The 23997-nt window shown below is 35.0% G+C and overlaps 1 protein-coding gene across 1 annotated transcript in view; it reads left to right on the top strand.

Moving 5' to 3' along the window:
- The first annotated feature begins 806 nt into the window (after positions 1 to 806).
- The window catches only part of LOC149953699 (retinaldehyde-binding protein 1-like), a 27501-nt gene continuing 4310 nt past the window's right edge, over positions 807 to 23997 (top strand). The window contains exon 1 of the mRNA XM_090168905.1: positions 807 to 814. The gene's annotated coding sequence lies outside the window, so the exon portion shown is untranslated. The remainder of the gene's footprint in view (positions 815 to 23997) is intronic.

The raw sequence follows: 23997 nt of genomic DNA, 5'->3' as shown, positions 1-23997 counted from the left end.
AATATTCCAAAAATTTCGAAACTCGATTTCCAAAGATTGGAAATATAATCTTTCAGAGATTGGAAATATAATTTTCAAAGATTGGAAATATAATTTTCCAAAGATTGGAAATATAATTTTTCAAAGATTGGAAATATAATTTTTCAAAGATTGGAAATATAATTTTTCGAAGATTTCAAGCATCGTTTTTGAAAAATTTCATGAAATAATTTTTGAAGAATTTCATAAAATAATTTTTGAAAAAATTTCATAAAATAATTTTTGAAACATTTCATAAAATAATTTTTGAAACATTTCATAAAATAATTTTTGAAAAATTTCATAAAATAATTTTTGAAAAATTTCATAAAATAATTTTTGAAAAATTTCACAAAATTTTGAAAAATTTCATAAAATAATTTTTGAAAGCTAAGAAATTTATTCTAAACTTTATAAATGTAATTTTTTAGTGGCCAAACATTCAAATCGCACCCTGCCACGTCGGGGAAGAAGCGAAAGTTGCCTCAGCGCCGCGGGCTTTTTAGGTGTAGCCGTACCTCTGACACACTTTCTTTGTGGATCAGCGAGGATGCTTTCGGGAGGCGACCCGGGGGGAAAGCAGAGGGGGAGGCGCCGTGGATTTTTCTGCCACCAACTTTCCGCGGCTGACGATCATAACATTTCCGATTCGAGAGAAAGTGACGCGTAAGTTCGGAATCGAGTTCCGAGCGGGCCTCCGTTTCCAATCGCGGTTTTACCTTGTACCGAATTTTTCGGACCAGGAAGGAAACTTTGTTTTAAGACATTCTTTGGGAACGCGTATCACGTAGACAAGGTAAGAGATGTTTCCCATTATTTTTTTTGTCTTAAAGACTACATTCCATCTGATTTGTTTTGGTTATTATATCAGAAGTATATACAAAAACGTAAAGTTTTGAAAACGAATGTAAAATTCACGCGTGGGCTCGCGCTGTGCAAAACAGTTTTCGAAGCGCGTGAATTTTGCATTCTTCTTCAAAACTTTACGTTTGCGCGCTACTCACAGCGAAATATTATTTTGGGCGCGTGCGGAGAGCCATGAATTAAACTATTTACTTACGTTAATTATTTTATTAAAACTTGCGTTAAAATTAGGGGACATCCATACAACAAGTGTTTCGTAACTTCTAAACGGCGGCCCAAATCGAAAAAATGTCATAGAATATTTTCGTCTTAAAATAATCTGTAGAACCCGTAGGTCTTCGCTCATACCACTATTTTTGAAACACCCTGTATAATACGTCTTAACATAAGTCTATAATAATGTTCCATAAGTTTGTCACTTTGGGGAATATTTTACTGAGAGCTAGTAACGGAGTGACGTCATCACAAGAAGAGAATATCTCCCTAGCGAGGCGCTGTCGAAGGTTACGTGTGACGCGTTAGCGAGCGGACGCAAAACTGTGACGAAGCTCGTAATGCAGTCTGTCTTGTGAATAGCTCTCAGTAAAACTTTTACACGTGAAGAATAGGAAGTGTCACACTTATGTAACAATATTAAACACCTATTGTCTTAATTATCTATCTAGGCTGTGAAAATGAAACATTTTCAAAGTTCAAATTGGAGAGATTTTCGATCCAAACCCACTAACGAAATGAAATGTAGGAATTGAACTATTAAGGGATATGGGGGCCTATTCTGTAAATATTCGAAATCCAATTTTCGATCGAAAACTAGATTTCGAACTTCGAGATCTAGACAAATGGTATTCGGTAAAGATTTCGAATAAGCATAAATCAATGTAAATTGTCGAAGTTGATCTCGACAGGGTATAGGGTATCGAGATCGAATTCTCATTCGATTTCTTACAGAATCGCCCCCTGATCTTATTTTTAAACCATTTTCCCAGATTTAATAGTATTAATAAGTTTAAAGTAACCTATAGACTCTTTAACGCGCCTTCCCAATCGACCGCCATGACTTTACAGTCTACGGGGAGGGTGATGAAAAATCCGGTTTTGGGAGACGAAATTTCTGCGGTAGAGGGCTTGCTCGTTGGTTGTCTGTACGATAATGGCGGCGCCCAGTAAACGTTTCTTAAAAGAGTGTATTGAACCATATTTTACCGATGTTATAGTTCTAGTAAGCTAGTCTGGGGCGTAGGAACATTTTCGGTCAAGGGGGTTACAGCTTGGATATTGAATTGGACACCCTCCTCTTCACCATGTTTAAAGCGCCCCTTACCAACCAATTTGGCGCCCTTTCCAATTTTAAGGGGGGTGCATTGTACCCCTGTACCACCATGTTTCTACGCCACTGTCTGTGACGTATTTCGCTCCACGCTATTCCTACTTCCGATAATTCGATAATTTCAAGCTAATTTTTGGGATTTACGTACTATATAGTACGCATTTTTCGACGATTCAGCTTGCACGTTTGATAATGTACGATATTTTTCTTAATTTTGTCTAAAAAAACAGTTAAACATTTTTTTAATCGGTCGATTAAATTAAAAAAATTGATTTTACAAGATTAACGTTAGTATTTCGCCCAAAATACCAATTTACCGTCAGTTTTTAAAAATCGATAATTTTTGGGCTTTGGTACGATAATTTGATTTTCAGGATTTGGCAACGCTGGTTTCTATATAACAAAACTAGTGTGATGCATGAAAGAAACTAGTTAATTGCCATCGATGGGTAATTGCAATAGGGACTTGCCAGCATGACGTCACGCCGTACCTTAATGGCTATGGCCGCCATGCTTCTTTTGAATTGTAAAAAGCATGGGTTACGTATTATCTACGATTTCTACGTCATGCTTCCCAGTCCCTATTGAGGGAAAAACCGAATGTACTGCCCATCAATGGTCAGTGAGACGCAAATAGCCATCAATGGTGCTTCTATTGGCGTACCCTGGGTGGAGAACGTTTGAAATTTACTTTTTTTTTAATCCGAGTCTCCCACAACCATTCTTTTAAATTATTTCTTAAATGAAAACCATTCAGTAATCTACTAGGATGTAATAATACCAGAAGTAAATGAACCGAAGTTATCGATATAGCGTTCAGAATCGGAGGGCGTCCTTATGAAAATGATGAGAAAATTGAGTCAAATAAAAGTTAATCGCCATCCCCGTCTTTTGATAAATTGCACATGGGAATTGTGGGTATAGCTATTTCTATGTATTAAAAATGGTTTCATAAAAACAAAAACTTTTTTTCGGCCTAGGAGAGCGCAAAATTTAAAAATTCGAGGTCAAAATGTAACTTCATAAGGAAAACGCTTCCAACATGGGGAGTATAGCAGTGTTATAACTTCGGTTCATTTACTTTTGTTAATACCTTATGGTCCTTGGAATTAAAGCGATAACCGAAATAATTGTAGTTTTCACTAGGGCAAAATCGCGAACCGTCAATTTTTTGCGTCAATGTCGTTTTTACCCTATTATAAAATTAAAACCAACTTTTTGTCTTTATAAAGTGCTATCTCTATAAAGTTATTGTCGAATCTAGTGGACGTGGTTTAACTTGAGTATGAATCGAGGGTTCCGACATTCGTACAAATCCGGTACACTATAGAGGAAAATTATTTTAGAAATAAACTTGAAAATCTGAGCGAAAATCAGTTTGAGATGCAAAATTTGCACATGCTAGCCAGACTAATATGGTAACCAACCAATGAAAACCAAATAAAGAAACTATTTAAAGACCAACGATGATTAGCTAAGCTTCTCCCACTAGTGAATGGAATAAGAACGAAACATGTAACTTTGCGGCAGATTGTAATAGCCGCCATTTTCTCGACCAAGCAACGAAATCAAAATGTACACTCCGCCTACGGATGTAAAAATTACACTGCCTAAGGATATTAATTTATTTACAATTTTTTTTTTCCTTTTGATATAGTTTAAGGAAAGCTCTACTTTTGCTTCCGAAACCAAATTTTGAAAAATCAGCGAAGGTACACTTTTCAAACCAATAACATTTCTATTGTAGAGATAGTTATTTCGAAAAATATATAAAGTTCTGGCTACAAGCGTATTTTTCTAAACCTTACAATTAAAGGGAATATAACCTCGGGTATTTGGTGTGGAACACCAACGTTTGTAGCTCTGGCCGCTCTTGCCTTTGGCTTTAAAAATGTTTGGCGCCACTGTACGGGAAATTTGAAAAATTGAAGGAGTCTTCCATAAAGATTGCTTTGCGGGTTATATTCCCTTTAACAATTTGAAAATAAAAGTTTTATTCTTAAAATTAAACTGGCGCCAGCTTATAACAAACAATAAATGGGTATAATAATAATTTCGCTAACAATAGGAAACAAAGTTTGTATATTTAACTATATAATTAAACTAAATACAGGTTAGTCGCGGAAAAAGTGTACGATTCTCAAAAGGCCGTTGGTTTTTCCTAAGGACTACCGCTATGATGAAATGATTAACATTACGTACCAAAAGTGAAGTCGGAAACTTTCGTTTTAATTATTGACGAAAATTATCTAATGGGGAAACTCTTTTTGAAATAAATGCGACGGAGATGAACCCTGCGGTAGCGACAAGATCTGGAATTTTCTCGTTTAATCCGTCATTTTCAATCAGGGAAGATGCGTGTATTAGGGTGGTCCTTATTTCGTTTATTTCTTAAATGTTGCAGTCTAAATTTGTTCCATTGTTTGAAAACATATTTCATAAGCAATTTGCGGTAAATTGGGCAAAATTTAGCTTATCATTGAAAAAAAATGGTGATTTCTCATTTGTATCAAAAATTTTCGAGTTGGTTACGGATTACGGCTACTCTATCTAAAAATCAACCACTTTGTTGTTGAATATGTCCTCCTTAGATTATCTGGATTTCAACTGCTTTGTGTACTATTACTTAAAATGGCAAGCCTATTGGATCTAGAGGTCGGGGATGGTTAACTTTTATTCAATAGATGAAGCTCTCAAAATTATTCGTAAAACGTTTTGATCAAGTAATTTATATTTCTGTATTATACGATTAATTTTTTGATAAATATGTAAAATTAATCGGAAAAACGACATTTTTTTCGATAAAAAGCTCAAATTTTACGAATAATACATGTTTTTTAATAATTTTCCGAAATATTAACCGGTAAATTTCTTTGTTTACATTTTTTTCCGAAAAAAAAATTTAAACATGGATAATGATTAACCGTTACCGACCTCTAATTGGATCCATTGCCACGCCTAAACAAAGTAATAATAATAATAATACTAATCAGACAGGCTAATACCCTTGGCACCACCTTAGGCCTAAGTCATCGAGCGACTTTTAAAGCCATTAGTTCAGGTGGCCGGGTTACAACGCGTAGGAGGGTGGTGGCAAGCCCTGCATGCCACGCGAGCCAACATCAGCTCCCTACACTAACTATTACCTCAACAAGTTTTTATGGAAGGGGAAACCGAAGAACTCGGGGGAAAACCCCTTAAACCAGTGGGGAGAGAAGTAGTTTGAAACGAGATAAATTGGTTATATATTACACTACTTGAATATTTCAGTTTATAACTAACTAACTAACTAACTATAACTAACTAAATATTAAAAATTAACGTTTGTTCGATTGCTAAATAAATGGAATTTCCAAACTGCTTTATTTCGTATGGTAATAACTTGCCACTTTCTGTAATAGAACGTTAGGCAGTTGAAAACCAGATAATTAAAGTCATATTAAACAACACAGAGTGGTTGATTTTTAGATAGAGTAAGCTTTATCCGTTACTAACTCGAAAAATATGGATACAAATTAAAAAATCACCGTTTATTCTAAAGCTAAGATATAGGGAATTCTCAAGGTTATTGAGGTACCTCTAAATTTTGCTCAATTTATCCCAAATTTCTTATTAATTATATTTTCATACATTGGAACAAATTTAGAGGGTAAGACCGCAACAGTTAAGAAGTAAACATAATAAGGACCACCCTACCGGGTTTTATTCAAAAGTTTTCTATATGCACTTCCCGGACCACATTGCCAGTACCTTTTTCGTCTGCTGCATATGCTGTTATTTAGTTATTAGCTGGTTATCGGGGCCACTGACCCCTGAAAACCTTTGTCCGATGAATTAGTAGTATCATAGTAAATATCGAATTCATAAACTAATCCCAATAAGAGTAACATTTAGTTTTTATATAAATAAACTGGTCCAAGAAATTAATAAATGGTCCGAGCAACTAATGAAATGATCCGAGTAACTAATAAACTTATCCGATAAATTATTTAGTTGATTCGAGCAACTAATTGGTCCAAAAATGAATTAGTTAGTTGGTTCAAGAAATTAATAAATGGTCCGAGCAACTAATGAAATGATCCGAGCAACTAATAAACTTATCCGATAAATTATTTAGTTGGTTCGAGCAACTAATTGGTCCAAAAATGAATTAGTTAGTTGGTCCAAGAAATTAATAAATGGTCCGAGCAACTAATAAACTTATCCGAGAAATTAATTAGCTGGTTTGAGGTGCTCTTGGTCCGAGCAACTAATAAACTGGTTTTAGCAACTAATAAAATGGTCCGAGTAACTAATACACTTAGCCGACAATTTAATAAATGGTCCGAGCAACTAATAAACTGGTCCCATAAATAAATAAATATTCCGAGCAGCTAATAAACTTATTCGAGAAATTAATTATCTGGTCCAAGAAATTAATATATGGTCCGAGCAAGTAATAAACTTATTTGAGAAATTAACTAGCTGGTTCGAGCAGCTAATAAACTTATCGGAGAAATTAATTAACTGGTTCGGGCAGCTAATAAACTGGTCCAAGAAAATTATAAATGGTTCGAGCAACTAAAACACTTATCCGAGAAATTAATTAGTTGGTCCGAGTAACTAATAAACTTGTACGATATATTAGTTAGGTGATCCGATAACTTAATAAACTAGACCCAGAAATTAATAAAAATGGTCCAAGCAACTAATACACTGGTCCAAGAAATTGATAAGTGGGCCGAGTAACTAATACACTTATCTGATAAGTTAATAAACTGTTCCCAGAAATTAAAAATTGGTCGGAACAACTAATAAACTCGTCCGAGAAGTTAAAAAACTAAATCCAAAAATAATAATCGGTGCGAGGAACTAATAAACTGGTCCAAGCAATTAATAAACTGGTTCAGAAAATAAGAACTACTTTAAACAATGCTCAAGTGAACTAGACCAGAGAAAAGAGACTTTGGCAAGAAGATGGTCTGTGGTCGTCGGGATCATTTTTAAACGGATTTTGAGAATAAAAAAAATGCTTCTAGTTCGTTAAAATATCTTTTCTACATTCAAATATTTAAATTCTAGATTTTCGGTGATATTTTTGGGGCAGACATTACTTTCCAAGATTGCTAAAATCTGCGTTTGTTAAAGAACGTCATGAATTTTAACCCTTCGTCATTTGCATAATATGCAAAAGAATTTTATCACTACTACACGAATTAAAAAAATGTTAATGTAGTCTGAGTAGAAACTTGGAAGACAAATGAATTTTGCGGAATATCGCTAATTTATACTTTAGCTCATCAAAACCAACAATGAAATGGCAGAATAAGTAATTAGATTAGGTGCAACCTTACCTCAACGAGGCAAATTTTAATTAAACTCGAGCGATGTAAGGATGCACTTTCCACAATGCAATGCTCAAATAATCCATAGAGGATTTATGGTGGACGTGGTAGGATATTCTTCACAGCTAATGCTGAAATGTTACTACATTTTGATCTTACTCAAACAACGATGATGCTTATTATTAAATTAAAAAAAAAATCGGTGATACGAAAAGATACTACACTTTGATCTTAGCCAAATCAGCTTAATATTAAATAAAACAAAATTGATATAGTAATTTATTTTGTTGACACGAAAAGATACTACACTTTGATCTTAGCCAAATCAGCTTAATATTAAATAAAACAAAAATTGATATAGTAATTTATTTTGTTGACACGAAAAGATACTACACTTTGATCTTAGTTAATGACGAAGAGCCTCAATATTAATTTTAAAAACAAATATTATTTGAAATTATAAATTTTGCCGATGCAAAGAAATATTACACTTGGATCTTAAGTAGCTAAAAACGTTTTACGGGAATAGTTGATTTTATAAAATAAAAAGTGGTCTTGCCCAACTTGTTAAAATGTTGCTCTTACGTCACAAGACACAGCTTTATTAGTGTATTCCTCGCACGAGCGATTTGCACGCGCTCTAGAAAAAGCTATATTCCTCTGGCGACTGTAGCTCGTAGGCTTGTCAAAGTAAGAGACTGTGACGTAAGAAGGCCACGTTAGTTTATAAAAAGAACTATTGATATCTTCTGTACAAACCAAATGTTTTAAAAGTTTTATTCATGTTTTTCATACAGTATGTTACAGAATTACGCCAAAAACTATAGGACAAAAGAAATTATACGAAGTGGTATATGACTAAAAATTCAAGCTCTTTGAAGAAATGTAGCGTTATCATGACAAATAAAAAAAAAACATGTTTACTAGAAGCTCGATTTGATCAAAATAGTTCTATATAAATTGAATTAAAAACTCAATTTCTTCGACGGGCGGCCAACAAGGAAAAACGTTAAAAAAAAACAAATGGTTTTATTTAAGAAATGGAATTATTTCCGGTACAAGCGTATAAATGGCGTGAAAACACAATAGAACACGGTGATAGCAGCAGCCGGAAGTTTAGAAGACTCGCAAGAATGATTTGGCGGGAGTACACTTTTTAACTTTTTAAAACGAGCGGCTCTTATTGTGAAAGAGATTCAAATAGGCTCTTTTCCAAATTTATGCAAAAGAGGAACGCAAAAAATAAGATGGTTCCGAAGATAGATTCTTCCATTTCTTATTTCATTTAGTTTCAATTCAAGTACATTAAAGGCGCCACAATTCACAAAAAACGCAAAATCGTCATTTCAACCCCCTTCCGCTCCCGTCAGGGTTGCCACATTATTTTTAGATAAGAACTGGCTGCCTTTAGATTTTTTCCTGCCTTTCCCCTGGTAATTTTAAATATTTTCCGTGCCTTTTCCCTGGTAATTTTAAATATTTTCCGTGCCTTTTCCCTGGTAATTTTGAGATATTTTCCCTGCCTTTTCCCTGGTAATTTTAAATATTTTATCTGCCTTTTCCCTGATAATTTTAGATATTTCCCTTGCCTTTTCCCTGGTATTTCTAGATATTTTCCCTGCCTTTTCCCTGGTATTTCTAGATATTTTCCCTGCCTTTTCCCTGGTATTTCTAGATATTTTAGCTTTATAGTTTATAAATTTATTTCATCTTACATTTAATTTTCAAGATAATATCAAGAATGTATTTATTTATATTTAGGGAGAATGTCTATGTCGAGACGGTTTTTAGCCTTTCTCTCAATCCACCCGTTGGTCCCCCCAGTACGCTCCTCCGCTTAAAATAAAACGAATAGTCCCGGTATTTCATTGGCTGCTTAAAATTTACGTCACCTAACGCGATGGAAATCAAACGCCGCGAGACGGGGGAAAGGCGTTCAACGTGCCCGGCGATTGTCGCAGCATAATCATTCTTCCTAAATATAAATAAATACATTCTTGATAATATAAAATTTACATTCAAGCTATGTTTAACCAAAATTAAATAAGAAACATTTTTTGGGACATTTACAAAACCTTAGTTTTTTTTCATCACATTCATCAAATTTTTCAGATAAATTTAAATTTCCCAACTTCTTACACATTCTTAAAATTTCATGACCATATTTAGCTTATTTTTAAATTCCCTGACGTTTTCCTGTAACTATTGGAAAACTAATCATACTATTAAAATAAGAAAAACCAGTTTAAAATGGCGACTATAACTTAAAATAATTGATAAATTAGGTTCCGGTATAAAATTATGATATAATTACACTCCCACCCTGTAACATTTAGTAACGCTTACCGTTATCGTGATTATTGAACTGCATCTGAAATCTAATTAGCCTCAATTAGCCCGAGTTATTTTTATAAAAATAACTGAAAATAAAAACGCTCGCTTTTTTTACAAGGAATTATCTTTAAAAAAAAACATAAAAAGGGCCGACGTCATTGCTTAGAAGATGAGCGAGATAAAAAATAAGCTTTTGATATCGAAATTTGGTTTTAATATTATGCTCGAAAAAGCATATTTCGAAAATACATTGTCTTTAACTTTTAAATATTGAACAGATATATCACTATAGTAATTTACTCTTTATCTTTAAAAACCTAAATTACCAAAACCTCTCAATTATTCCAGACAGTTAAAATTGAAACTAAAACAAGATCAAATAATATTTTAAATTTACCCAAAAAAAATGTAATTTTTTTTATTACGGCGTAAAATTATACAACCCACGCCGTCAAAAAGTTTTTAAAATTAGAAATTATAGAAAAAAATGTGTTTTGAAATAATGTTTTTTTATTTTTTTGTTTTGTTAATTTTTTTGTTCAATTTTAATTATACACTAAATAAACTATTTTATTATATTATTTACGTTATATATACAATGATAAAATACAATTATTTACAACGTTAATAAGCATTCCTCTAAGGAAGAAACCAAGAAGAAAAGTGTTCATTTAATAATAAGAAACTGTTATTTATTGTATTGATTCTAATGAATTACAAATTTTGAGAGCTGGACGACTTGGCCCTTAAAAAAAATATCACTATTATTGAGATAAATAAAATTGAAATTTGAATTTTTGAATTTGAAGTCAATGTACTTTTGATAAAACTTATTCCTAGACGTAACTCCTCTATATCTAGGAATAGGTGTTATCAAAAGTTTTTTTATACGATAGAAGTATCCGGGCAATTTGGCCGTCTTTGTGTATTTCTAGGATTTAGTACAACCTAAAAATTTTCAATCTGGAAATCGTTTGGGGTAATAGTAAAATTGGTTTTGATAACTATTTTTTTACAAAACTGTCTTAAACACCAGATTTATTCTAATTTTACTTAATTTTGGGTAGTAATAGGAACTGGAAGTCAATAAGTGCTAGCATAAATTATTTATGTCTTGTTCAACTTGTTAAAAAGTTCCACGCGCTCTTTAATATTTTAGCGTAAAAGGTTCGCGCATTTTTTTCATTTCAGGGAGCACGCGCGAAATCGCTCGAGCTCATTTGCGCTAAAATATCAAGACGCGCGTGGAACTTTTTTAACAAGTTGAATAAGACATAAATAGAGTTTATGCTATAGCTAGGAGCAACAAACACAACACCCCACACAAGGAGAACGCAACCCGTCAAAAGTCTTGGATTTTCTTGCGTAGATTTTTCATTGGCTAGACGCTTTAGCGCCTGCTGCCGTCGGAAGGGAAAAATTCAGAAATTGTCTTCCCCCTTTCCGTAAAACGCTCAGCGTAAAGGCTCGTGACGCTCGTCCAATGAAATTCGTACACAACCCTTCGTTAGCGTGTTTAAAGGCCAGCGGCGTTCTCCTTGTGTTTGTTGCTCCTAGATGCTAGCGTCTATTAAAATGAAACAAGTTTCTTTGTAAGTAGAAAGGGCGGGCGAACTTTGGAAGGATATACCGAATCGATGTTCAAAATTTAAAGCGCGTATTAACTTTACTAGACAGTTAAGTTATACATATATTATATATGATTCTGTTTATATAATAGGCTAGAGTTCATTTAAAAACCTTAGAAATTACTCATTATTTACTTTGAAAATGTTATCAGCGAAGATTCACCAAAGTATAAATTCAATAAGCTGAAAATGTTTCATCATTGACCTTTAAAGGGAATATGAACTACTACTACGAAAGGCGTCTACTAACAAGCGATACAAGTTGTTTTTAACTAGTGACAATCACTACTATCTTCAGTTAATCCTGGTCGCAGAAATGCGAAATTCGTTGAATATGAAAGTTCATACTTCCTCTAAATATTACCCACATTTGATGATATCTCGTGACCGATTGATCCCATTCAAAGTGGAAAAATCGACTGATGAACTCCAGCCAAGCGCTATCAGACTATAACTTTGAAACTCAAATCGACTTCGAAGATAAAAGTCATTAACTCAATCCGCCTAAAAATTACGTAACAAGCTGACCATAACGATTTTTTTTTTTTTTGGAAATAGCAAAAAGGTGTATTTTACGAGAAAAATAAAAATGTGTAAATACCAAATGTAACGAAAATCGACAGTACAAAGGTAAAACGAATTATAAACCAAATTTTTATAGTACGTTTTAGTTTTTTACAGCGGATATAAAAAAATGGTTGTTATTCAAAGTAAACAGCTTTTAAATCCATGACAGGCCAAGTGTGACATTACTGTCTGGCGAAAAATATACTGCCCGTAAAATTGAGGGGGCACGGAAATTTGTCGTTAAAATGATCTTTCTGACGTATCAGTATCTTCGAAGATCTCCCACTTCCCCTTCCATGCCCATATGGGGCAGAATGTGGGTCAAACGGTAACCTGTACCAAGTTCCACTTTCACTATCGGTAGGAAATAAAAAAAAAATCTCGTTTGTAAAAATATTTTGACTGTAATTTCACGATTATAAAACTGATATCAAACGCGTTAATCTGACCTCGATATTCCTGGAGGACTTGAATTGAAAGTAATTAATGCCATAAGTATAATTGACCGCCAGAGGGAAGTTCCTTGCGACGGTCAAATCTTGATGACACGTTAACTGACCTAATTATTGTATAAATGTTATATTAATTTTAATATAGGTAAAATAGTTGACCCATCAGATGATATTTCGTTGCCAATCGGGGCAAATCTTAGTGTAGGTTTGAGGTAAAACCTCATAACTTTTTACACGTTAGGAAACTGGATCAAATGTAGAAGTTGGGTAGCTTTTTCAATAAAAAAAAGCATGGGTGACGTCAAACTGCTAGCTCCCTATAAAATGATTTATTGGTATCTCATTATCGGTAAGCAAAATGCACGTTAAAGTTTGGCGTCCATTTTTAAAAATATGTATTTAAATAAATTCGAAGTAAAGCCACCTGGGGTGGCGGTATGGTTAGCACTTTCGCCTCGCAGCAAGAGGAGCCGGGTTCGATCCCAGCTTGTGGAACTGGGTGAAAACTTGTAACTACTCCTTCCGCGTTGAGTTTGTAAGTTATCTCCCCTTGGTTTAAGAGGTTTTCCCCCGAGTTCTTCGGTTTCCCCTTCCATAAAACCTTGTTGAGGTTAAAGGTAATAGTTAGTGTAGGGAGCTGTTGGCTCACGTGGCATGCAGGGCTTTCCACCACCCTCCTACGCATTGCAACACGGCCACCTGAATTAATGGCTTCAAAATACGCTTGATGACTTAGGCCTAAGGTGGTGCCTTGGGTATTAGCGTAGCTGAATATTATTAAATATAATCGCCCCCGCTGGCTTGTTTACCATTTGAAGCCAAGGCTTAGCATAAATTTACCATACCATTAATTATTATTAACACTCTCTTCGTCTTGGAAGTAACACCTTTCGACTGAGTTCTGAACTCCTTTAATCAACATCAATGAAATTTGAAAAACGCTAAAAGGTATAAAAATAAAATAAAAAATCCATCAATAAACGGGACAAAAAAGCTAAAACTTAGATAAATTTATCTAGGTTTTAGCTTTTTGGTCCCAATTATTGATTTATACCGTTTCACGTTTTTCAAATTTCATTGAATTACAACGGGATAAAGATTACACCAAGAAAAATCATGTGCATATTTTCTATCCATATAAACGAATTCTTTGAGTTACTTATTCTCGACCGAAAACTATCGCTACGCCCCCTTTGGTTCGCCAGGGAAACCTAGATAGGTAGCGGCTAAAGCAGACGCTATTAGTTATTCGTAAATTTGACTGTATAAATAATGATACTTGCAATTTAATATAATTTTTGCATCGTTTGCTTATATTTTGATAAGTTTATTTAAGAAAAAACGTTCTTATGACTTTTTAATTTTGTCTAGTGCCGTCACCTAGACTCGTTTCGGTCGCAAATACTTCCAGCATAAGTAACATAATAACAACTAGGAGCAACAAACACAACACCCCACACAAGGAGAACGCAACCCGTCAAAAGTCGTGGATTTTCTTGTGTACATTTTTCATTGGTTAGACGCGCCTGCTGCCGTCGGAAGGGGAAAATTCGGAAATTGCCCGTAAAACGTTCAGCGTAAAGGCTCGTGACGCTCGTCCAATGAAATTCGTACACAACCCTTCGTTAGCGTGTTTAAAGGCTAGCTGCGTTCTCCTTGTGTTTGTTGCTCCTAGATAACAATAAGTATTTCAATTAGGTAATATTATCACCGAACTGATTTTTAGAGCTATTTCGCAACCTAGGTTTCTAAATAGGCCTAAGACTAAATATACTACTACGAAGGACGATAACACGCTACTCAGCTCGAGTGCGAGTGCCAGTCGGAGAATGTCAGTGTCGAAAAAAGGTTCGGTCAGGGAATTAGCATTAAAATCAGTGGGGTAGCCACCATTGAAAAAAGGTAAAAAAAATAAAAAGATTTGTATGTACGACCATACGTTTCGGGGGGACACGTGCCCCATGTTACCCCCTTGCTACGCCATTGATACTCTGCCTCTGGACTTATAGAATAATGGGGGGGGGGGGGGCACAGGGTCACGTGCCACCCTGACTACGCCACTGATTAAATCAATAGGAAGTGTCATGCTTATAGTTATTTTACTTGGAAGTAATAACAACAAAGGGAAAAATTCGGAAATTGTCTTCCCCCGTTCCGTAAAATGTGCAGCGTAAAGGCTCGTCCAATGAAATTTGTACACAACACTGCGTTAGCGTGTTTAAAGGCTAGCTGAGTTCTCCTTGTGTTTGTTGCTCCTAGATTTAACGAACCAAATTTAAATAAAATACGAAGATAACTAAGATCGACTTGAAAATAATATTCCCTAATTTCTAACTAATTTTAGGTTTACAAATATCGTTTAAAATAAAATTAGAAATGCCCGTAACTAAACAGAAAACCAGCTTTATAGAAGCAGATTCCTTTCAAATCTAGTTAAATATTTTGCAATTGTAAAGTCCCCTCCTATTTAAATAAAACAAACCAAACCAAAAAAAGGCAGCTGATGCAGCTTCATAAAGTGGGAGAACTTTCACCGTTTCGAATTTGGGTTAGCGTACTTTCCAGCGTAAAGGGGGCGCTTATTTCGTATTCCGCCTTTATCCGGCGGCTTAGGATCAACGAAAGGGATAAGTTTCCCCCTTAAGAAACAGGTTATCATGTACAGTTTTTTTCGGTTTTTTTTCCTGATGTTTATCCCTCGAAGAGAATTTAGAAAATTACATCGGTGGCCTTCGTTTGGTGACACCGGAAGTTAACGGAGATTTTTTTCTTCCTGGTTATAATTTCGTCAGTATTTGACAAGCGGTTTGAGAACAATCACTCTCGATTACTGAAGGCGGTTTTTTCCTTTTGAAATCTAAACTTATTCCGAAAATTATAGACTGATAGGGTTTGGTCGGGTGGACGGTTACCTCCCAATTTCGGCGATTATTTTTCTTATTGAAACGAAGTAGCTATTCCTTTCTACAACTTCATGGTATCTGACGTCAAGATACAGCTTGGACAAGAAAACGCGTGTAGTACGATCAAGAACTTATTTCGGATTACTGAGACCTTTTCATTTTTCAGCACGAAAGAGTAATATTTGGATAATCAGTTATGATGCAAACTTAATCTTTATTTACTAAAATTTAATTATAAATTACATTAAAACTTAAATGAAAATGTTATTAAATGAATTAAAACTTAATTAAGTTAAAAGTTTATTAATTGTATTAAAACTTAATTAAATTAAGTTTATTAATTGTATTAAAACTTAATTAAATTAAAAGTTTATTAAATGTATTAAAACTTAATTAAATTAAAAGTTTATTAATTGTATTAAAACTTAATTTAATTAAAAGTTTATTAATTGTATTAAAACTTAATTAAATTAAGTCTATTCATTGTGTTAAAACTTAATTAAATTAAAAGTTAATTAATTGTATTAAAACTTAAATGAAAAGGTTATTAATTGTATTAAACCTTAAATGAAAAGGTTATTAATTGTATTTTAACTTAAATGAAAAGGTTATTAATTGTATTAAAACCTAAATGAAAAGGTTATTAATTGAATTAAAACTTAAATGAAAAGGATATTAATTGTATTAAAACTTAAATGAAAAGGTTTTAAAATTGAATTAAAACTTAAATGAAAAGGTTATTAATTGTATTAAAACTTAAATTACGACTAAATTAATTAATATAAAACATAATTATTAAAAAAATTGAAGACCTGTCACCCGAAAAAAATTGATATTACTAGTTAATGAAAATGAAATTTACCTATTGATAAAGCATATTTTACCGATGAAATTAAATTAGAAAAAAAATTTATGACGGTCTTCGACCCGCTTATTCGAAGCGGGAGAGTACTATTTACGAAAAAGGTTTGCTCGAAAACGAATTCATTTGAAGAAAATTTTAATATCAAACTATATTTTGGCTTGTCCAGCCTGTTTTTCAATTATATGGTTTTTTTAAATGGCAATCGCAGAGTATTAAAAAAAATGGGTTAAGTCCCTAAATCGGTATTTAAAGTAATGCTTATTGTTCTAGATTTTACATTTATTCTCAAATATATATAATAAAATATTTAAAGCTTAATATTTGCTTTAGCTTTTTTGCTCTCTTATTTGATTGACTTTCCTTTTTCGCATTTTTTGGTATTTAAATAACATTAAAATAAAAAATTAGGCTAATGTAGGTGCGACCTTTATTTACGACGTTTTATATTATAAACCAGTTTGTATCTGAAATCTAAAATTAATTATTCAAAAACTTTAAAATACTTTTCAACTGTCAACTTATTCAAATGCTTTGATTGAAACTTTAAAAAAATGAATTGGTAAACAAGTTTTGCAGGTTATCTCAATAGGGAGGGAAAAAAACAATTTTTTTTAACGAGTCGCCGTGTTGCCATCGGAAGGATGGGGCTGACAAAAAGGGGGTCACCACCTTGCTCTTTTAACACCACTTAAAGGGAATAGAACCTTATTTATTTGGTGTAGAGCACCAACAATATTGGACTCTCCATTATATGGATTTAGGTAATTCTGGCGCTAGTTTGTGGATTATCACTCAAATTGTTAATGGTCTTCCATAAAGAATGCGTTGAGGTTATATTCCCTTTAAGGGGAAGGATGACGTCAAAGCTACAGATTCTTCCGCTGACGCTCTTCCTTTGACGTTATATATACGTGAAAAGATACGATGTCTTCCCCCTTTATAATCAGCCCCCCTTTACCCCGCTGGTCTTCTTCCTTTGACGTCATCACACTGCTTCACGCATGTGTTGATCCCTTTAACTGTCAGCCCCCATTACCTCGTTAGTTAAAATATTTTACAAAAGTGACTTCTTACGTTTACTCCATGATTTTAGATCTGGTGTGTATCCCTTTTACAGTCAGCTCCCGTTATCTCATTAGTTAAAATCTTTTACAAAAGCGACTCCTTACGTTTTCTCCGTGATTTTATATAGCGTAAAATAGCTCAGGAAGAATCGAAAATACACCCGGTGTTTATCCCTTTTACTGTCAGCCCCATTATCTCGTTGGCATTACGGTGACGCATTACATTATTTTACAAAGGCGACTCCTTACGTTTACTCCATAATTTTAGTTAAAGTAAAATAGCTCTGGAAAAATCGAAAATATATCCCTTTTATTGTCAGCCCCCATTGTCCCGTTAGCATAACGCGTTAAAATATTTTACAAAACAACTCCTTACTTTTTCTCCGTGATTTTAGATCTAGTGTTTATCCCTTTTACTGTCAGCCCCCATTATCTCGTTGGCATTACAATATTGTACAAAGGCGATTCCTTACGTTTTCTCCATAATTCTGGTTAACGTAAAATAGCTCTGGAAAAACCGAAAATATATCACGTGTTTATCCCTTTTATTGTCAGCCCCCATTATCCCGTTAGCATAACGCGTTAAAATATTTTACAAAACAAATCCTTACTTTTGCTCTATATGTGGGGTGGCGGAGTGGTTAGCACTTTCGCCTCGCAGCAAGAGGAGCCGGGTTCGATCCCAGCTTGTGGCACTGGGTGAAAACTCGGAACAACTCCTTCTGCGTAGAGTTTGCAAGTTCTCTCCCCGTTGGTTTAAGGGGTTTTCCCCCGAGATCTACGGTTTCCCCTTCCATAAAAACTTGTTGAGATTAACGGTAATAGTTAGTGTAGGGAGCTGTTGGCTCGAACGCGTGGCATGCAAAGCTTGTCACCACCCTCCTACGCATTGTAACCCGGCCACCTGAATTAATGGTTTCAAATGTGGCTTGATGACTTAGGCCTTGGGTATTAGCCTAGCTGATTAATATTATTACTTTAGGTAGTGTTCGTACGGGGACCCCGACCCCGACCCCGAAAGTCGGGGATCCCCGACTTTTGTGCCCGACCCCGACCCCGACCCCGACTGTCGCAAATCAAGTCGGGGTTTTCCATTTTTCGGGGTTATGTTTTCGTAGTGTAATTTTAAATTTTCGCGCCGACGCACCCCGCTAAAATCCTAAAAATATAAAATAGATAGGTTCCTTCTCTCCCCTTTTTTCGTGGGCGACAATAGAATGATCTGAATGAAATTCGGTTGATGCCGCTGACGTAGCTCTCGCTTGACGCTTGATTATAAGTTTTAGTTTCATAATTGCCGTTTTTTCGAACTCTCTCAGTCTCAGCTAAGGAGTGTGGAGTTACAACGTTTGGAAATAACTTGTGTATTTATAAAACAACTTATTTAAACAATTACAATGCCTAAGCTATAGACCTCTATTTTAAAATCTACCTATCTTATCTATTTTTACTATAGTCCTAGTCGATAATTCAAAATAACGGTCAAAAATGCCGCCGATCAGTTTTGTAAAATATTTTCGGCGGCGTAATCGTCGACCATTTTCGGTATGGAGATACAGGCCGGAAGGCAGGCAAGGCTGCCAGATTTCGATAGATCGAAAAAGGCCAACTCTCTCCTATGTTTTCGTTTTCAAAAAGAAAATTTTGCGGCGTAGCTATCGACTAAGACGATTACTAATAGTCCCTAGCCTCAGAGGCTGGCTTACACAAGATACACTATCTAATCTTAACCAGTAAAATTGGGGTATTTTGATAATTTTTCTATTCTTAATAAATACCAAGAATTTTCCATCCCCGACCCCGACCCCGACTTGTTTTTCGCGGGGTTAGACCCACCCCGACCCCGACCCCGACTTTATTTTGACCCCGTACGAACACTAACTTTAGGTAGCGTAAAATAGCTCTGAAAGCTTCTAAAAAGTATCCAGTGTTTACCCCTTTTATTGTCAACCCCCATTATCTCGTTGGCATCACGGTGATACGTTAAAATATTTTACCAAAGCGAGTCCTTACGTTTTCTCCATGATTTTAGTTAACGTAAAATAGCTCCAAAAGCTTTTGGTCTTGCCCAACGGGGGGGGGGGGGGTATAAAGCTTGTTTTCTGGAAACAATGTAACGCCAGCCCTTGGTACTTCTAACCCCATTTCCGAACCAGATACATCATGATAGTTCCTTTAAGGGTCAGTCGCCAGTCATTCATACGACCTCATTAATTTTAAGGCAGTACAAAATATTATTCGCCCCAAAAGATAGCGGAAACTGGTTTCTTCGCCTCAAAAACGAGAAAGTTATATTTTAAATAAAAATAAAGAAATGCAGCCCAAAACTGTTTCTTCATCTATGAACGTAATATTTTTTCCTCTATATTCGCATTTTTGCGTTAGAGAGAAGAATAAGAGATTCACCTAAGTTTAACAATGGACAGGTTAAGAAAAACGTGTAGGGGGAACTTGTGGGTGTGTAGACGTAGCTTTATTAAGCACAGACTGTTTACCCTACACGTTTCCGGTACACGTTTTCTTAACTATAGTCCAATGTTCCGAGGTTGAGAAAACGATTCCATTATATAGCAAATAATTGACTCTATTCTATAATAAAATTTATTATTAAAAAGTGCAAAACGTTACAGAATAGGTCAACCATTTCTCCCAAGTCCATTTCCCCCAAATCTATTTATCCGAAAAAGATATAAAAACGACATCATACGATTCTTCGAACTTCTAACCCATTCCATGTTACCCAAAACACCAACTGCGATAAACCTACTACTTTAACATCTTAATATTCAACTTAAAAAAACTTGTTTTTTTAAAAGATTAAACATGAAATACAAATGTATTCAAATTTAATTTAATGCCATAAATAAATAACTTTATGAATTTTGAATGAAGTGGCTTTGGGTCAAACGGTACCACTCTTATCTTTTGGGTAAAGTGGGAATTGGGAAAATTGGGAACATACCGTAATCTAGGGTTATATTTAATGGTTGGAAAAATTAATTGTAATTAGTTCTTTGCGTATTGTTCATTATATTCCTTCTATTGCATTATTAACCGCTATTTACCATTTATCCCACTAATTACAATATTTTCCACTGAAGTGCACTTTTATCAAAAAAGGTGACCCTTGGTTAAAGTTAAATTTAAGATTTTTACGAATTGGATATTTTTACTCCCAAAGTGTTTACTTCATTGGATTAAGGCTGGCTGTATTACGTTAAAAAACGTTTTAATTTAAATTTTATTTGATAATTTGTAACGTAAGCGGGGTTATTTTCGAAATTATATTGTTCTTGAATAGATGGTTCTATAAAATACGGGAGTGCATGACGACCATGTTTTGTCTACGTCACTTAGCTGTAGCGCTTGAAGGCAGAGAGCACGCGCTGCAGTCGCGAAACCCTTCGGAATCCGAAACGCGCGTGCAAAACTCGCGCGCAAGTAAAGCACTTAAATAACTCGCGCTCCTGACGCAGATAAAAACATATTATACTTTTAATTTGTATTGTTTTATTTCATAGAAACATTTATTGCACCAACACGTTATTTTGAATTTAGAATCCAAAGCTTGAAATACGGGAAAATAAAATACAGTAAATATCGGAATTTTCAAGTGGCTTCAGAAACCTAGCTTAACGCCCAATTTTTTTTAAATGTGACTGAAAAAGACTCGAAATAATGTCATTAATGCTTTATGCTCGTCACGTGACTTCCGAATAACATTACACAGTTACCTAACTTTGACATTTAGAACGGAACAACAATGGGTTTAGGGGAAAATGCATCGTCGAGCCCGAAATATTCGGTAGAATTCAAATGAGGGTTTTATAACGAGTTCTTTTATCTATCAGCGTAGGATCAAGTCAAGCACAGCGCCGCGACGGCAGTAGGGGGACAGGGGAGCACATTCACGGTCTCCGTGACTTCACTCACGCGTTTAATATTATTTGACAGAATGATAAAGTGACGGTCCACTTTCACTTTCGCGAATGATAAAAAGTTTTTCACTTTTAATTCACAGAGCTTTTGATTTTGATAACCTCAAAACGATATCGATGTGGCATTGAGCATTTAATTTTGCGGATTACAATAGATTTTTTATACAATTTTGCATACGTTATGTCGGGGGCAGGTGGGGCATCGGCCCCTCTCAAATATTTTACTGGAAGGGGGAAATTATTTAAGTATTATTATCGGCTAAAAACTTCAAAATGTCTTAATGATGAGTTGAATAAAAAATGTTTAATGAAGAAAACGTGCTGATTTTATCATCTCTACATCTTTAGATTAGTTTTAAAATTAAATTGGATACTGAAATTTTTTTCCTTTTACCGTAAATTATTTAACTGCGTCTAAACATTTAACATAAAAACTGGGGCACCGCTAAGAGAACAGCATTTGATACTTTTTACACGTACTCATTTTAACATAAGTGTATAATTCAGTTTCACGTTAGTGTGCCAATTCTTTGTCTATCACATTTTCGTATTTTATAGTCTGAACTAAATAATGGATAAAATGAAGTGAATCTGATAAATGGTTACATAAGTTTATAGTAATTTTCTCATAAGTGTCTTTCACTAAGGGCATTTCTAGAATGATCAAATATAATATGGCCTATGACGTCATGGAACGTCACTCATGCTTTTTGGTAAACATAAAAAATATATATCAGAGCCATTTTATCTCAAATCAATTAACCCCAAACCACTCAACTCTAAGATTTTTATGAATTTTGGTGAAGAGGTGTTTAGCCGAAATCAATGTTACCTGAGACAACTAAAGTGGTCGGCATTTAACATTAATAAACATCCGAGTAACTTCATTGTCTGATCAACAGATAACCACAACTTACGGACTTTGCACTCAAGCTCGTGCAGAAAAATCATCCTGTTAATTTGTGTAGAAAATTAGACGTTTTCTGTCCAATCGATAGTTGTAAAATCTTTTAAAACAGGATTTCCGCGATCTTTTAAAACAGGATTTCCGCGATCTTTTAAAACAGGATTTCCGCGATCTTTTAAAACAGGATTTCCGCGATCTTTTAAAACAGGATTTCCGCGATCTTTTAAAACAGGATTTCCGCGATCTTTTAAAACAGGATTTCCGCGATCTTTTAAAACAGGATTTCCGCGATCTTTTAAAACAGGATTTCCGCGATCTTTTAAAACAGGATTTCCGCGATCTTTTAAAACAGGATTTCCGCGATCTTTTAAAACAGGATTTCCGCGATCTTTCAAAACAGGATTTCCGCGATCTTTCAAAACAGGATTTCCGCGATCTTTCAAAACAGGATTTCCGCGATCTTTCAAAACAGGATTTCCGCGATCTTTCAAAACAGGATTTCCGCGATCTTTCAAAACAGGATTTCCGCGATCTTTCAAAACAGGATTTCCGCGATCTTTCAAAACAGGATTTCCGCGATCTTTCAAAACAGGATTTCCGCGATCTTTCAAAACAGGATTTCCGCGATCTTTCAAAACAGGATCTCCGCGATCTTTCAAAACAGGATCTCCGCGATCTTTCAAAACAGGATCTCCGCGATCTTTTAAAACAGGATCTCCGCGATCTTTTAAAACAGGATCTCCGCGATCTTTTAAAACAGGATCTCCGCGATCTTTTAAAACAGGATCTCCGCGATCTTTTAAAACAGGATCTCCGCGATCTTTTAAAACAGGATCTCCGCGATCTTTTAAAACAGGATCTCCGCGATCTTTTAAAACAGGATCTCCGCGATCTTTTAAAACAGGATCTCCGCGATCTTTTAAAACAGGATCTCCGCGATCTTTTAAAACAGGATCTCCGCGATCTTTTAAAACAGGATCTCCGCGATCTTTTAAAACAGGATCTCCGCGATCTTTTAAAACAGGATCTCCGCGATCTTTTAAAACAGGATCTCCGCGATCTTTTAAAACAGGATCTCCGCGATCTTTTAAAACAGGATCTCCGCGATCTTTTAAAACAGGATCTCCGCGATCTTTTAAAACAGGATCTCCGCGATCTTTTAAAACAGGATCTCCGCGATCTTTTAAAACAGGATCTCCGCGATCTTTTAAAACAGGATCTCCGCGATCTTTTAAAACAGGATCTCCGCGATCTTTTAAAACAGGATCTCCGCGATCTTTTAAAACAGGATCTCCGCGATCTTTTAAAACAGGATCTCCGCGATCTTTTAAAACAGGATCTCCGCGATCTTTTAAAACAGGATCTCCGCGATCTTTTAAAACAGGATCTCCGCGATCTTTTAAAACAGGATCTCCGCGATCTTTTAAAACCGGATCTCCGCGATCTTTTAAAACCGGATCTCCGCGATCTTTTAAAACAGGATCTCCGCGATCTTTTAAAACAGGATCTCCGCGATCTTTTAAAACAGGATTTCCGCGATCTTTTAAAACAGGATCTCCGCGATCTTTTAAAACAGGATTTCCGCGATCTTTTAAAACAGGATCTCCGCGATCTTTTAAAACAGGATCTCCGCGATCTTTTAAAACAGGATCTCCGCGATCTTTTAAAACAGGATCTCCGCGATCTTTTAAAACAGGATCTCCGCGATCTTTTAAAACAGGATCTCCGCGATCTTTTAAAACAGGATCTCCGCGATCTTTTAAAACAGGATCTCCGCGATCTTTTAAAACAGGATCTCCGCGATCT

This window comes from Leiobunum rupestre, chromosome 3 (genome assembly GCF_980474605.1).
Source record: "Leiobunum rupestre chromosome 3, qqLeiRupe1.1.hap1, whole genome shotgun sequence".
Taxonomy (NCBI): Eukaryota; Metazoa; Arthropoda; class Arachnida; order Opiliones; family Sclerosomatidae; genus Leiobunum; species Leiobunum rupestre.
This window is presented reverse-complemented; position numbering and strand designations above follow the sequence as displayed.